The sequence below is a fragment of the Symsagittifera roscoffensis genome, chromosome 1, assembly GCF_963678635.1.
Source record: "Symsagittifera roscoffensis chromosome 1, txSymRosc1.1, whole genome shotgun sequence".
NCBI classification, from domain to species: Eukaryota; Metazoa; Xenacoelomorpha; order Acoela; family Convolutidae; genus Symsagittifera; species Symsagittifera roscoffensis.
In genome coordinates this window covers 10,471,124-10,484,961 of record NC_087062.1, presented here as the reverse complement: position 1 = coordinate 10,484,961, position 13,838 = coordinate 10,471,124, and the positions used below count along the sequence as shown (strand labels likewise).

At 39.8% G+C, this 13,838-nt stretch overlaps 1 protein-coding gene across 1 annotated transcript in view; it reads right to left on the bottom strand.

The window, feature by feature from the left end:
- LOC134857222 (asparaginyl-tRNA synthetase-like) overlaps positions 1 to 12,286 on the bottom strand; it is a 50,067-nt gene extending 37,781 nt beyond the window's left edge. Inside the window, exon 1 of the mRNA XM_063873596.1 lies at positions 11,355 to 12,286. The gene's annotated coding sequence lies outside the window, so the exon portion shown is untranslated. The remainder of the gene's footprint in view (positions 1 to 11,354) is intronic.
- Between the last annotated feature and the right edge of the window lie 1,552 nt (positions 12,287 to 13,838).

The window sequence follows — 13,838 nt, the reverse complement described above, 5'->3', positions numbered from 1 at the left end:
CAATTAATGAATATTTTTTTAAGGTAAAAAAATTCTCAAATTAAAGAATTCATTAACAATCACTTCTAAAATTGCATTGGGAACTATTATAGTTTTTGAAAAAACAGCAGATTTCAATAAGTCATGAAAATTTTATTTAATAGGTAATCCAGGCACAGGGAAAGTTCATTTAACAGGAATCGTTTTGGCTCAAGCTTTGTGCAATTCCCTCATTTATTTTGTGTCAAGTCTTGCTTCAAGGAGGTCGTAGCAGTTAAGAGGTGAGCATATACCTCGATTTTTCAAAATTGCCGCCAGAAATACCGAAGCCGAGTCATTAGCAAATGAAGCTCTTACAAATTCAATTACGACTACAAAAGAAGTAAACAACGAGCAAGACAAACAATGATTGCGAGCAAGACAAATAATGTAATTCACTTATGAGAATTTAATAGTCGTAACAATTTCATTGTATTAAATTTTTTCGTTGGCTTGCACTTTTTAACAGACGATGAGAATATTGTTGATAATTAATCTAAAACTTATTTTTTGTTTCAAACGGTGCGTTCGATGGTGATATTTTGTTCGACGTCTTGGAAATCAACCACTTTTTCGCAAGGTTAAACTAAATAATATGAGTAATAAAACTAGTCAACAAATCTGGAATACAGATCAAAAGTGCAGTGTGGGTTGGGCTATTTTCAAAAGTTTGCAATTTAAAGTACCCTTACTGGTTGTCTGGATTGTTTTTATGATCGCGAGCGATGCTCGTAAAAATGTCGCAAAAGGTTTCACCTCAGCAAAGGTCAATCATTTCAGCATTTTGATGAAATGAAAATGCGAAAAACTATGAGCTGCAATCATAAAACCAAGATAGTTTTTAGTTTTGTGTAAAATTGTTTCTTTTAATTTTTTCATGCAAAACTTTATAAATGCAGGCAAAGTGTGAAACAAATTCTTGATTTGAAAAACTTGGCAAGATTTGCTTTTTTTTCACAAAGTGACAAAAGACAGAAAACCAATTTTTCAAATACTCAAAAATGGACCTTTTTAGAGGACATTCGAGGAATTGTGCTACACAGCGGCACGGGCAACCAAAAAGTCCGAACCTGACTACCGATCAAAAAGACGGGCGGGATAACGATGAAGGAAATACCGTCTTGCGATCTTTTTGTTATTTTCGGTGTACCCGGTCAATTGGACGTGATTTTAATATTTAGCACAACCACATCCGAGTCGACCACCACCCTGCGCTTCTCCAATTTGATACGACCAGGATGCGAAGTTGCAATTGTCAATCGTCAGGTGCGATCCTTTCTGGGCGACAACATTGTTGTTTCTATTTCTCATCCAATAGTTCCCGTAGTTATTCCTTTGGATCCTCGAGCAGTGCTGCCCCCAGCAAATCTGGAGAAGCCGCATTATGTCTACTTCATCATCAAGCACAGCCTGCGTCTGATTTCCTGTGCAACACTTGATTCGGTTTGCTCTGGAACTTTTTGTGATTCGCATACTGGAACCAGCTCATGTGCATGTCTGGTATCGGACTCGAACAAATATTGGTGTCTCCGGCTAACGATGACATGCGATGAGTTTCAGGAAATGGCTCAGGAAGTCGTAGACTTCGTTTCAACCCAGACAACGACAGACTTCGTAGCCCACGAAACGATGATTGTAACGTTGAGCCATCCTGGTCTGAACGAACTAAACATCAAAGATAGAGTAAGCTTTAGAATTTGAGAAATTTCAGTTTGTTTTAAATTTTTGTTTCCAGCCTGAAGATTTTTGACACAACAAAAATGTTTAAGCGAGAAAAATTCGATCTTACGAGAAAAAGCTTTTAAGATTGAACCCTTAGGTTCAACTATTTGTCTTTTCTTCTAGGTTGAAGAAATTGTTGAAAATGTCAACAGAAATGCAAGGATTCCGAATTCTCGGCTGGCTAATACCCGCAATCATGAAGATGGGGTTACTTCATTGGTGTTCTCCTTGCATATATCTCTCCGTAGAACCGACGGGCCAATGTTAAGGGAGAAAAAAGAGCTTAAGTTCAAACATGAACAAAATGGAATTGAAAAAAAAAAATGGTATGAACAAAATGATATGAACAAAATGGTATATATTGATCGAGAACCAAGAAATTAGAGCTATCCAGAATCAAAAATCGTCTCAACAATTTTATGCTGATATCAAATGGCAGCCAGAGTTCGTTATGTGTTATGGCCAGCAACAACCATCATTTGACGGGCAAGAAAAAAAATCTGAGAAATATCAATTTGGCAATCAACAAGAAGTTTGGAACTGATTGTTCCAAAGTAAATCATCAAAATATTTAATATTTGTAAAAAAAAATTTGAATGCAATTAATGAATATTTTTAAGGTAAAAAAAATTCTCAAATTAAAGAATTCATTAACAATCACTTCTAAAATTGCATTGGGAACTATTTTAGTTTTTGAAAAATAGCAGACTTCAATAAGTCATGAAAATTTTATTTAATAGGTAATCCAGGCACAGGGAAAGTTCATTTAACAGGAATCGTTTTGGCTCAAGCTTTGTGCAATTCCCTCATTTATTTTGTGTCAAGTCTTGCTTCAAGGAGGTCGTAGCAGTTAAGAGGTGAGCATATACATCGATTTTTCAAAATTGTCGCCAGAAATACCGATGCCGAGTCATTAGCAAATGAAGCTCTTACAAACTCAATTACGACTACAAAAGAAGAACGCTGTTACAGTTTTTACAGGTATTGATCATTAAAGAAATCAGTCTAACTCAAGCTGAGCTGTTTGTGGCGATGGATATTATATTGTGGAATATAAAGGGAAACGAAGAGTCATTTGGAGGGCAAATGATCATAGCCAACAGTGATTGCTGTCAACTCCCGAATATATCTGGATGTAATATTTTTGAAGCCTATAGTTTCCTTTTCACATTCGATTTTCATTTTCTACATTTTGTTAGAATGGTGGATCCAATAGGACAAAGGTTGTCTGACATTACTTGAAAAGCGGCCAAAACACCCTGATGATTTTCCTAAGATCATAGAAAAAAGTTCAAACAACTAATTTTGTTGATAATTGGACGGACTTGAGCAACTCTATGATCATGAAAGTTTTCGATGAAAGGAAAGCAGAGAGAGGAGCTCTCCACAATCATTTCCGGGAGATGTATGTTAGGTTTGGCCAGGAAACCAAGCTGAATAAACCATGCGATCAAATATCGAACAAAGGAAGCCACAACTGGTCAACTGCATCAAGTATTTTCTCAGTTTAGAAAATCTATATATTATTTAAGTTAATTTAAAATGTTGTTTATAACATAGTATGTGTTTTGGTCCAGGTAAAATTTAGTAATAGAAACAACCAAACAGACTGAGACAAAAAACCATAAAATATTACATCCATTGTAGAAACAATAAAAATAATCATTACAGAATAATGCTTATTTCAGGCGTCAAAGTTTTTGAACGGCGAATCAACAGAACACGAGAAGATTTTGTTTTACACCAGAGCTGTTTCGAGCAACGAGGAACTTAGAAGGTCTGCAGCAAGGCTAACTTTGTATTGTTGACTTTGAAAGCCTGACGTCAGATGCAGTTTCAGTATATGTAGCTGAAACACTTGACGCTGTCAATGAGAAGGTGATCAGAAATAGTGGATACCTTAATTGGAAAAAAAGTAACCGCGACACAAAAACGCCTGATTACATTCACAGTTATAAAGGCAACTCTTTACGAAGAACTCAGTTTCCGTTAGCTAAATATGTCGCATTAACTATTCATAAACTAATGGGTAATACGTTTACGTAGCTGGCGTCTGCTATTTCGGCTAATGACACCGAGTTTGCTCTGTGGCTGATATCACAGCTTTATGTCTTAATTAGTCGCTTGAAGCATTTAAACCAACTTTTCTTCGTCGGCCTAAAACCGGAAACCATTCATGCAATAAATGAAATTTTGAAAAAGCGAAACTTACATGAAGAAAGAATTTACAAGTTATTTGCTTCGATGAAGCATGCATCTAACAGCACAACTGGTCCTGGTTTGATAGAAACAACTTCATATTTGAGAAGACATTTTCAAATTCCATCAACTTTGCATGGCGGCTTTTATGTCTTGGTGTCTAGTCAAGATAACGAATGCAAAACATTCTACTTGAGCGAGACTGAAATATGTTTATCAGATGAATTGAGACAATTCAATTGGACAGAATTTATCCATAACTCGTACATATACGAAAATCAACCTTGAGCTGCCGGTTTTTTATTGGAATTTCAAACACAGTCAGGAGCGAAAAAACGCTTATGAGCAAAAGAGTTTTTATCCTGGCAAAAGAAGAATCCTGGCTTGAATTACAATGATTTACTGGCAAGTTTCCAAGCTGAACTCGAATTGTTTCTTCATTTGTTGCATGTAGTCTGCATGTAAAAGATCATTTGCAAAGCTGAAGAATATCAGACATACTTTGGAGGAAAATCATTTATGAACTCTTACAGGGATTGCGTAGTGATTGCGAGCAAGACAAATAATCTAATTCACTGGATACTTATGAGAATTTATTAGTCGTAGCAGTTTCATTGTATTAAAATTTTTTGTTGGCTTGCACTTTTTAACAGACGATGAGAATATTGTTAATAATTAATCTAAAACTTATTTTTTGTTTCAAACGGTGCGTTCGATGGTGATATTACGTTCGATGTCTTGGAAATCAACCATTGTTTCGCAAGGTTAAACTAAATAATATGAGTAATAAAATTAGTCAACAAATCTAGAATACAGATCAAAAGTGCAGTGTGGGTTGGGCTATTTTCAAAAGTTTGCAATTTAGAGTATCCTTACTGGTTGTCTGGATTGTTTTTATGATCGCGAGCGATGCTCGTAAGAATGTCGCAAAAGTTTCCACCTCAGCAAAGGTGAATTGTTATATACCGTTACTGGCTATTGTCGTTTGGTTGTTGATTGAGGAATGACTATGTTTTCTATTCTAGAGTGATGAAGTATCTATGCTGGATGTGCGGTCTAGACTAGTGAATCTTCAACTCAGGGATGCGCTTTGTGATGTCAGTTTCAACCTTCTAAGGAACTGGCTTCCTGTTCAATTAAACTACTAATTGAATTGTCTCTTTTTGGCGAGCTCCTGATTATAATGGCTCTCTCAGTATTACTGAACTTATCATCAGTTTATTGTTTACATTAAACAAATATAATTTAACACTTTCACATTGACATTTGGAATAGCAATTGAATATTTAATATGCTCCAATTATGGTAATTAGCTAAGAATGACTAATGTAGGCGAGTAGCACTGGTTATTAGTTAAGAATGACTAACATAGACGAGTTGCACTATGTTACACTTACACACTTGTTGATTCTTCCCTGGCGGCTAATTATGGAGGAAGGCACAGATCGATGGATAAATGAATCAATAACTTAAATGAGCATTTTGGTTAATTTACTGCATTTGGATGTCAAGTGAGAGTTGCACGAGCACTTTATAATTTTTAGTTTAGATGTAACTAGAGTAAATAGGCGATATTCGCAACTAGATTAAAGTGGAACTCAAATATACGCAAGTGGTTGTCCCTAATGGTTCAGTTACACAGAATTTTGGGATTTAAATCTTTGAGTAGCAATATTATACTTTCAAATAACAGTTAATGGAAGCCACGTAGTCAGTCTTATGGGTGATTTATGAATGTGAGTTCAACGAATATCAGTAACTGGTCAGATTTGGCTTAAGCTCTCCTCTCCTCCTCTTTCGTTAAAGCTCGTTTCGTTCAAGACAACCTGTGATTCTTGTGTTCTGCTGATGTTCCCCACTGAGGAGCAGGCTGAAGTTAGTCTTGATCGGTTGGCTGGCGTTTGATAGGCATTCATTTCTGCTTGTGTCAGTACCATGTATTTCTCACGAAGCTTGGACCCCTCCTTTTGGAAGGCCTTCCTGTCAGATGCTGCTACTGAGAGCACCGGTCGAAGTGCAATGGTTCCATCCTGCCCTTTCAGAAACTTCGGATTCAATCTTCTGAAGATGGCAAATCGGTGGTAGAGGTATATGGCTAACGCGTGTAAAAGCAGGTTTCCAATGAAGACTGTCAGTGTTAACGTCAGAGAGATTTTTAGTGGCACATACCGTTCCATTTTATCCACTAGGGTGGGTTTCAGCAATCTCATGTGATGGGCGATCGGCTTTGCGATGTCATTTAGCTGGTCTGCTTTTGTCAGGTGAGGGCTGTCTATCAGTTTCGCTTTTACTTCCCGCAGTAACTTAACTCCGGCATCTGTTTTTAATTCATAATACTTCTGTTAAGTCTGTTAGGGAGTTCTGTTAAGTCTGGCAATTCCGAAAGAAGATGCGACAAGGGGTCCGGCAAGTTCACGGCAATCGGTTTTGCTGGAATTTTGTCACAGCTAGCGAGATCCGGCCTGATTTTTATGTATTTGCTGATCAACTGAGTCCCACAGTCTGATGTTATCAGACAAATATTACAGACTGCATGATCTTACCGTTTGGGGGTGTTCAGATCTTCAAGGCTGTACTCTCGTAGGGAAAATGACGCACTGGCTGATGTGACGAGCCAAATCCCGTAGCCCTAATTCGTAGCTTTCTCCGGCGTAGGGAGAAGTATCTTTTCCGTTTCGCACACTTGCAATGCCGTCATGATTGAGTGGAAATATAGTGTGGCTAGGCATGACGACTGGCCAAGATGTGTCTCCATTGTTTGATGGCAGATCCGGTATGTTGAGCTTCCCAAACAATTGTCGTACTGGTCTTCTGTCAGAACTGTTGTTTCCATAGGGTCCTCTGAGATTGCCAGATATGATCCTTCAGTAACCCATTTGATGGCTTCGGTTGGGTCACGTTGTGGCATAGGTATCACATGGGCCCGGTAGATCTGGAAGGCTGTTTGACTCGATGCGTACGGTATTGCCAAGTTGAGCAGAAGTCCTTCCTCAATTGGTGTGACATCGCGAAGCAGTTTCCCGTCATAGTATGAGTGGATATCGCTTGGCGGTATCGCAAGTGTCAATCAGTGGTTCTCCTCCTTTTGGCTTTTGTATACTGCGTCTATGATCGCCAACAGGGATTCTCGCGGTACCAGAGACATCGGTAGTCGTTGGTCCAGCAGAGTTGGTATCGAGTCTAAGACATTTGTCTTAAAGGCATAAAGTGCGGCTTTGTAGCTTGTTATATCAGCGTAGACAATGTTTAGTAGTGATGCTGCTGTGTCGAAGTTCAAACTTATCTGTTGGTTCGAGAACAATGTTTGTGTGCAGTCCAGCAAGATATGGAAATTGCCTTGAATTGTAGCAAATTGTTCTTCGAGTATTTTCCAATTTCGGTTTTGATTTTCGATGGTTTGTTGTTGAATTGCTCTGATTTCAGACAACTCATTCGAAATCGCAAAGAACTTCTCGTTGCTCGATTTTTCGATTTCTGACACATGATCCGTAAATGCCATTGAGTATTGTTCCAAGGTCTCAATGTTTTTAGCATTTGCTTGAGCCTGGTCCTGGCACGATCCGAAAATTCCCATAAGTCCACATCCTCCTGAATTGCCCATCATTATACCAGAGCCAAACAGACCAATTCCGGCGATGGCCGCTGCCGCAATTAGTGGAGCTCCCCTGCGGGTACGTGTTGAGTCTAGAGGGTTTTTGTTGAGGAAGCGGGAAGTGTCAGTTCTAATGGCTTGGACTTCTTGCTTTGCTGCTGCAGCCTTATCCTCGATCATGTCCAGGAGCCACTCAAGGTTGAATGGGTCTGTCGTTGAATTGAAGTTCGTGGAAAAATCTAGAGGGCACTCTATAGAGGGTGTTCGCCATTTCTCCGAAAGTTTGTTGAGGTAATTCCTCATTGCTGTCTTCATCGTGAAATTGTACTTTGGTAAAGGAATTAGGAACTGGACATTAACAAACTTTTCTGCCAGGATGATCTTACTTTCTTTGTGGAAGATTATCCCAGAAGAAAGAACATCGTCGTAGGATGCCAAAGTACGGCCTATTTGTAGGACGAGAAGCAATAGTAGCATTGTCCCTTCGTGGTCTAGAGTAATTTTCCTGGTTAGTTTTGACAAATTACATGGTGATTTCAATCGCTGGTGTCTTCGTAGATGGTTAAGTAATTGGTATCGTGGTGTCCGAACCAGACCATCGATTGTAGTGCAAAGATTTGTGAAGAGGGCTACTGTGGTAGTTCGAAAATTACGGAGCAATTGATGTCGTCGAGATCGAAGTAGGCGTTTGTCTGCAGGTTGGAAATCGTTTCCGTGAGTTCTGCGGTTGTATTGAAACGGCAGGTAACTATCATGCGCAAATCGGTGTATGCTATGATAATAATTACTAAAGGATCTTCACAAGAAAAGACCGAGTAAACTTCTCCCGATGTGTGGTCTACGTTAGGATCACCGAAGCCAATTAGGTCGATGCTGTACTTCAGCGGCCATACCGATTCACCTGATGTATATCTGCCACAATGAATGATCTTCAGCGGCCATACCGATTCACCTGATGTATATTTGCCACAGTGAATGATCTTCAGCGGCCATACCGATTCACCTGATGTATATTTGCCACAATGAATGATCTTCAGCGGCCATACCGATTCACCTTATGTATATCTGCCACAATGAATGATCTTCAGCGGCCATACCGATTCACCTGATGTATATTTGCCACAATAAATGACCTTCAGCGGCCATACCGATTCACCTGATGTATATTTGCCACAATAAATGACCTTCAGCGGCCATACCGATTCACCTGATGTATATTTGCCACAATAAAAAATCTTCAGCGGCCATACCGATTCACCTGATGTATATCTGCCACAATGAATGATCTTCAGCGACCTTACCGATTCACCTGATGTATATTTGCCACAATGAATGATCTTCAGCGGCCATACCGATTCACCTGATGTATATCTGCCACAATGAATGATCTTCAGCGGCCATACCGATTCACCTGATGTATATTTGCCACAATAAATGATCTTCAGCCGCCATACCGATTCAGCTGATGTATATTTGCCACAATGAATAATCTTCAGCGGCCATACCGATTCACCTGATGTATATTTGCCACAATGAATGATCTTCAGCGGCCATACCGATTCAGCTGATGTATATTTGCCACAATGAATGATCTTCAGCGGCCATGCCGATTCCCCTGATGTATATTTGCCACAATGAATGATCTTCAGCGGCCATACCGATTCACCTGATGTATATTTGCCACAATAAATGATCTTCAGCGGCCATACCGATTCACCTGATGTATATTTGCCACAATGAATGATCTTCAGCGGCCATACCGATTCACCTGATGTATATTTGCCACAATGAATGATCTTCAGCGGCCATACCGATTCACCTGATGTATATTTGCCACAATGAATGATCTTCAGCGGCCATAACGATTCACCTGATGTATATTTGCCACAATGAATGATCTTCAGCGGCCATACCGATTCACCTGATGAATATTTGCCACAATGAATGATCTTCAGCGGCCATACCGATTCACCTGATGTAAATTTGACACAATTAATGATCATCAGCGGCCATACCGATTCACCTGATGTATATTTGCCACAATGAATGATCTTCAGCGGCCATACCGATTCACCTGATGTATATTTGCCACAATGAATAATCTTCAGCGGCCATACCGATTCACCTGATGTATATTTGCCACAATAAATGATCTTCAGCGGCCATACCGATTCACCTGATGTATATTTGCCACAATGAATAATCTTCAGCGGCCATACCGATTCACCTGATGTATATTTGCCACAATGAATGATCTTCAGCGGCCATACCGATTCAGCTGATGTATATTTGCCACAATGAATGATCTTCAGCGGCCATGCCGATTCACCTGATGTATATTTGCCACAATGAATGATCTTCAGCGGCCATACCGATTCACCTGATGTATATTTGCCACAATAAATGATCTTCAGCGGCCATACCAATTCACCTGATGTATATTTGCCACAATGAATGATCTTCAGCGGCCATACCGATTCACCTGATGTATATTTGCCACAATGAATGATCTTCAGCGGCCATACCGATTCACCTGATGTATATTTGCCACAATGAATGATCTTCAGCGGCCATAACGATTCACCTGATGTATATTTGCCACATTGAATGATCTTCAGCGGCCATACCGATTCACCTGATGAATATTTGCCACAATGAATGATCTTCAGCGGCCATACCGATTCACCTGATGTATATTTGACACAATTAATGATCATCAGCGGCCATACCGATTCACCTGATGTATATTTGCCACAATGAATGATCTTCAGCGGCCATACCGATTCACCTGATGTATATTTGCCACAATGAATAATCTTCAGCGGCCATACCGATTCACCTGATGTATATTTGCCACAATGAATGATCTTCAGCGGCCATACCGATTCACCTGATGTATATTTGCCACAATGAATGATCTTCAGCGGCCATACCGATTCACCTGATGTATATCTGCCACAATGAATGATCTTCAGCGGCCATACCGATTCACCTGATGTATATTTGCCACAATAAATGATCTTCAGCGGCCATACCGATTCACCTGATGTATATTTGCCACAATGAATAATCTTCAGCGGCCATACCGATTCACCTGATGTATATTTGCCACAATGAAAGATCTTCAGCGGCCATACCGATTCACCTGATGTATATTTGCCACAATGAATGATCTTCAGCGGCCATACCGATTCACCTCATGTATATTTGCCACAATGAATGATCTTCAGCGGCCATACCGATTCACCTGATGTATATTTGCCACCTGATGTATATTTGCCACAATGAATGATCTTCAGCGGCCATTACCGATTCGCCTGATGTATATTTGCCACAATGAATGATCTTCAGCGGCCATACCGATTCACCTGATGTATATTTGCCATAATAAATGATCTTCAGCGGCCATACCGATTCACCTGATCTATATTTGCCACAATGAATAATCTTCAGCGGCCATACCGATTCACCTGTTCCTATTTCGCATGTCTTAGGTGAAAGTTTTAGACCTGATTTTCGGATGCATTCAATATTTTCTTTGGTGTAGGGATTAGTTCCTGATAACTATTCACCGCACTTCCTATATCATCCATGAATTGGGTACACAGATCAGCTGCTAGGCATGGATCGAGGTAGTGACGGATGAATGAACTGAATCCCGTGACAGATTTACTTAGACCTTGGGCTAGGCATTTATAGGCGTACGTCCGCGACCCGAAGTCAAATGCCAAAAGTTGGACCGAAAGGTCATCTGCCATTTGTGTTTTGTAATTTTTCAAAATTTCGAATTGAGCCTGTCATGCTCAACTTTCTCGCGACAACTATTTAATAAGTTTATCACAACAATGCGGCGGAATCGTTCGAATTTCTGAAAGTTCGATGGAGGGACTACATTCAACAAGTTGTTTTGTTATATCCCAGCGTGGATGCGTACAGTCTAGTAACAAAAAGTTTCCAATTAGGGGGTTAAGGCGCGGGTTTCTTTTTCCCTACTGTATTTATGGAAAGAAGGCAATTCAATTGTTTCCCGCCTGTGAAATGACTAATTCAGCCTAATTTAAGTTCATAGTAAATTGTTTCCCGCCTGATTTAATTGATTTAAGTTCATTTCATTTCATTTCATTTCAGACTTTCATGAGGGTACGGAACACAACTTCCTCGCATCTAATTTTGAGTGTATTCTGTGAGACATTGAGTGTATTGACATTGAGTGTACATTGAGTGTGAGACATTTTGAGTGTATTCTCGACATTGAGTGTATTGACATTGAGTGTACATTGAGTGTGAGACATTTTGAGTGTATTCTCGACATAATCTGGATCTGGAGACAAACAAACTTCCTCGCATCTAATTTTGAGTGTATTCTGTGAGACATTGAGTGTATTGACAGTGAGTGTACATTGAGTGTGAGACATTTTGAGTGTATTCTCGACATTGAGTGTATTGACATTGAGTGTACATTGAGTGTGAGACATTTTGAGTGTATTCTCGACATAATCTGGATCTCTTGCTTTTCCAAACTCATCGATATAGAACGCTGTCAAATCTTAGAACGCTGTCAAAAGGAATTCTTGGAACTGACGGATTCACTTGACGTCGGGGTTTGTGCAGTTGCTACATTGTCCTCTTGCGTTTTAACTTCAAGGTAAATTTTAGCTCAACCTAATTCATCAGACATTCATTTCAGACATTAGCGAGAAAAATCCGAGATACGACAGGCGAGGTGTTGGCTTTTAAGTACCTGCGACAAAGACTGTTTATAAACGTATATAACATTGTTCTTTGTAATTTAATTAAATTCTTTTACAGGTCTTCATGAGTGAACTTATCAAGCTAGTCCACGGGAGCTCGCTGGACCGTAGCAGTACGGGCGTATTCTACGTCACTGCCGGTCAGCGCGTCTCTCTGCCGACACGAAAAGCAAATCAGAAGCCCCCCTTCGAAATTTCGAATTGCTGTCTGCTAATTGAACCATCAGTAAGTTACTCGCTGTACTTTATTGGAAAAGTATTATTCATTGTAAAAAAAATTAATGCGGAATTAGGTTCCTGCAATCATGTTGTGTGAAAACTTTTATAATTTAATGTTCGTTTAGGCGACTTCGAGCAGAAAGTCAAACGATATCTCCGTCCTCTTGGAGTGGTACTGGTCGTCCGACAGTACGTACATCGGCACCAGCAACTACGTGGATGTTGCAACACTGTACATCCCAGATCAAAACGACCAGACCACTGCCCCCCAGACTCAAAGACTGTTCAATGGGCGGACGTTTGCGGCAAGTGTGGAAGGAGGCGACTCCTTTCACTACTGGGCAAACTCAGAATGCTGGAAGGGACGAGTCCTCAAAGCCGGTATGTAAATTTTATTTATGTATAGTTCAGGAAAAGTACTTTATGTATAGACCCCTCTTTTCCGGTGCAATTTGATTTTTTCTTTTTTCCGGTGCAATTTGATTTTTTTTGGACATGAACTCCGATACATATGATCGTTTTCCTCGATAAAGTATCTAGTAAATTATCTAGTAAAAACAACCCACTTCCGAATGTTTCCCAAAATCTTTTTTAGTACATTATACATTATTTTAGCCTCGATTTGTATATATATTATATATATTGTAGACCAGTTTTTAAGCATGTGCCTTTTAGATGACGTAGTTCAACCTTCAGATGAACCAGACCTCGAGCAACCTTCAGACGAGCCAGACCTCGCGCAACCTTCAGACGAACCAGACCTCGCAACTTCTAGCCGTTCCATCGTCGAACCCAACCTACAGTCAGCCAGGACCCGAAACTTGGGTGTTCAGACTGATGGACGGACAGAAGTGGAGGATCTGCGAAGTCAGCTGGAGGAGTTGCGTAGAGAACTGGCCGCTGAACGGAAGGCATCCGACGAACTCCGTTTGCAATTGAGTAAGCTCAAATAAACATGTATCGTCTTCCTCCGTCGCTTGTTGTGATTCTTGAATCGCCCATGTTAATTGATTTAATACGTTTTTTTGGTTTTAAGTTCAGTAAAAACCCGTTTCTTCCCGCCCTGATATTTTTCTATGGTTTCAGGCCGCACTCTCTCAACAACACAACAACACAACACAACAGCAACACAAACACATCTGCCATAGAATGATTGTCAGTGGCTATATTGATTCACCTGATGTTTATTTGCCACATAGAATGATTGTCAGTGGCTATATCGATTCACCTGATGTTTATTTGCCACATAGAAAGAATGATTTTCAATGGCTATATCGATTCACCTGATGTTTATTTGCCACATAGAATGATTGTCAGTGGCTATACTGATTCACCTG